Raw genomic sequence first — 3,694 nt, 5'->3', positions numbered from 1 at the left:
GTCAGACAATTGCAGTATTCTCACAATAAGCTAATTAGCTCAATTGGAGCATTTCTAGCATGTTTGGTTGAAATTGAAAATTTACATTTTTCAGTTTTGTCAGACGTTTGTAATATTCTCACAATAAGCTAATTAGCTCAATTGGAGCATTTATAGCATGTTTGGTTGAAATTGGAAAATTACATTTTTCAGTTTTGTCAGACGTTTGTAATATTCTCACAATAAGCTAATTAGCTCAATTGGAGCATTTCTAGCATGTTTGGTTGAAATTGGAAATTTACATTTTTCAGTTTTGTCAGACGTTTGTAATATTCTCACAATAAGCTAATTAGCTCAATTGGAGCATTTCTAGCATGTTTGGTTGAAATTGGAGAATTACATTTTTCAGTTTTGTCAGACGTTTGAAATATTCTCACAATAAGCTAATTAGCCCAATTGGAGCATATCTAGCATGTTTGGTTGAAATTGGAAATTTACATTTTTCACTTTTGTCAGACGTTTGTAATATTCTCACAATAAGCTAATTAGCTCAATTGGAGCATTTCTAGCATGTTTGGTTAAAATTGGAAATTTACATTTTTCACTTTTGTCAGACAATTGCAATATTCTCACAATAAGCTAATTAGCTCAATTGGGGCATTTCTAGCATGTTTGGTTAAAATTGGAAATTTACATTTTTCAGTTTTGTCAAACGTTTGTAATATTCTCACAATAAGATAATTAGCTCAATTGGAGCATTTCTAGCATGTTTGGTTGAAATTGGAAATTTACATTTTTCACTTTTGTCAAACAATTGCAATATTCTCGCAACAAGCTAATTAGCTCAATTGGAGCATTTCTACCATGTTTGGTTGAAAGTGAAAATGTACATTTTTCACTTTTGTCAGACAATTGCAATATTCTCACAATAAGCTAATTAGCTCAATTGGAGCATTTCTAGCATGTTTGGTTGAAATTGGAAATTTACATTTTTCACTTTGTCAGACAATTGCAATATTCTCACAATAAGCTAATTAGCTCAATTGGAGCATTTCTAGCATGTTTGGTTGAAATTGGAAAATTACATTTTTCAGTTTTGTCAGACGTTTGTAATATTCTCACAATAAGCTAATTAGCTCAATTGGAGCATTTCTAGCATGTTTGGTTGAAATTGGAAATTTACATTTTTCACTTTTGTCAGACGTTTGTAATATTCTCACAATAAGCTAATTAGCTCAATTGGAGCATTTCTAGCATGTTTGGTTGAAATTGGAAACTTACATTTTTCACTTTTGTCAAACAATTGCAATATTCTCTCAACAAGCTAATCAGCTCAATTGGAGCATTTCTACCATGTTTGGTTGAAAGTGAAAATTTACATTTTTCACTTTTGTCAGACAATTGCAATATTCTCACAATAAGCTAATTAGCTCAATTGGAGCATTTCTAGCATGTTTGGTTGAAATTGGAATTTTACATTTTTCAGTTTTGTCAGACATTTGTAATATTCTCACAATAAGCTAATTAGCTCAATTGGAGCCTTTCTAGCATGTTTGGTTGAAATTGGAAATTTACATTTTTCAGTTTTGTCAGACGTTTGTAATATTCTCACAATAAGCTAATTAGCTCAATTGGAGCATTTCTAGCATGTTTGGTTGAAGTTGGAAATTTACATTTTTCACTTTTGTCAGACGTTTGTAATATTCTCACAATAAGTTAATTAGCTCAATTGGAGCATTTCTAGCATGTTTGGTTGAAATTGGAAATTTACATTTTTCACTTTTGTCAGACAATTGCAATATTCTCACAATAAGCTAATTAGCTCAATTGGAGCATTTCTAGCATGTTTGGTTGAAATTGGAAATTTACATTTTTCAGGTTTGTTAGACGTTTGTAATATTCTCACAATAAGCTAATTAGCTCAATTGGAGCATTTCTAGCATGTTTGGTTGAAATTGAAATTTTAAATTTTTCAGTTTTGTCAGACGTTTGTAATATTCTCACAATAAGCTAATTAGCTCAATTGGAGCATTTCTAGCATGTTTGGTTGAAATTGGAAATTTACATTTTTCAGTTTTGTCAGACGTTTGTAATATTCTCACAATAAGCTAATTAGCTCAATTGGAGCATTTCTAGTATGTTTGGTTGAAATTGAAAATTTACAATTTTCAGTGTTGTCAGACGTTTGTAATATTCTCACAATAAGCTAATTAGCTCAATTGGAGCATTTCTAGCATGTTTGGTTGAAGTTGAAAGTTTACATTTTTCAGTTTTGTCAGACGTTTGTAATATTCTCACAATAAGCTAATTAGCTCAATTGGAGCATTTCTAGCATGTTTGATTGAAATTGGAAATGTACATTTTTCACTTTTGTCAGACAATTGCAATATTCTCACAATAAGCTAATTAGCTCAATTGGAGCATATCTAGCATGTTTGGTTGAAATTAGAAATTTACATTTTTCACTTTTGTCAGACAATTGCAAAATTCTCTCAACTAGCTAATTAGCTCAATTGGAGCATTTCTAGCATGTTTGGTTGAAATTGGAAATTTACATTTTCACTTTTGTCAAACAATTGCAAAATTCTCTCAACAAGCTAATTAGCTCAATTTGAGCATTTCTACCATGTTTGGTTGAAAGTGAAAATTTACATTTTTCACTTTTGTCAGACAATTGCAATATTCTCACAATAAGCTAATGAGCTCAATTGGAGCATATCTAGCATGTTTGGTTGAAATTAGAAATTTACATTTTTCACTTTCGTCAGACAATTGCAATATTCTCACAATAAGCTAATTAGCTCAATTGGAGCATTTCTAGCATGTTTGGTTGAAATTGGAAAATAACATTTTTCAGTTTTGTCAGACGTTTGTAATATTCTCACAATAAGCTAATTAGCTCAATTGGAGCATTTCTAGCATGTTTGGTTGAAATTGGAAATGTACATTTTTCACTTTTGTCAGACAATTGCAATATTCTCACAATAAGCTAATTAGCTCAATTGGAGCATATCTAGCATGTTTGGTTGAAATTAGAAATTTACATTTTTCACTTTTGTCAGACAATTGCAAAATTCTCTCAACAAGCTAATTAGCTCAATTGGAGCATTTCTACCATGTTTCGTTGAAAGTGAAAATTTACATTTTTCACTTTTGTCAGACAATTGCAATATTCTCACAATAAGCTAATTAGCTCAATTGGAGCATTTCTAGCATGTTTGGTTGAAATTGGAAATTTACATTTTTCAGTTTTGTCAGACGTTTGTAATATTCTCACAATAAGCTAATTAGCTCAATTGGAGCATTTCTAGCATGTTTGGTTGAAATTGGAAAATTACATTTTTCAGTTTTGTCAGACGTTTGTAATATTCTCACAATAAGCTAATTAGCTCAATTGGAGCATTTCTAGCATGTTTGGTTGAAATTGGAAATTTACATTTTTCAGTTTTGTCAGACGTTTGTAATATTCTCACAATAAGCTAATTAGCTCAATTGGAGCATTTCTAGCATGTTTGGTTGAAATTGGAGAATTACATTTTTCAGTTTTGTCAGACGTTTGAAATATTCTCACAATAAGCTAATTAGCCCAATTGGAGCATATCTAGCATGTTTGGTTGAAATTGGAAATTTACATTTTTCACTTTTGTCAGACGTTTGTAATATTCTCACAATAAGCTAATTAGCTCAATTGGAGCATTTCTAGCATGTTTGGTTA

This window comes from Watersipora subatra, unplaced genomic scaffold (genome assembly GCF_963576615.1).
Source record: "Watersipora subatra unplaced genomic scaffold, tzWatSuba1.1 SCAFFOLD_39, whole genome shotgun sequence".
NCBI classification, from domain to species: domain Eukaryota; kingdom Metazoa; phylum Bryozoa; class Gymnolaemata; order Cheilostomatida; family Watersiporidae; genus Watersipora; species Watersipora subatra.
This window is presented reverse-complemented; position numbering follows the sequence as displayed.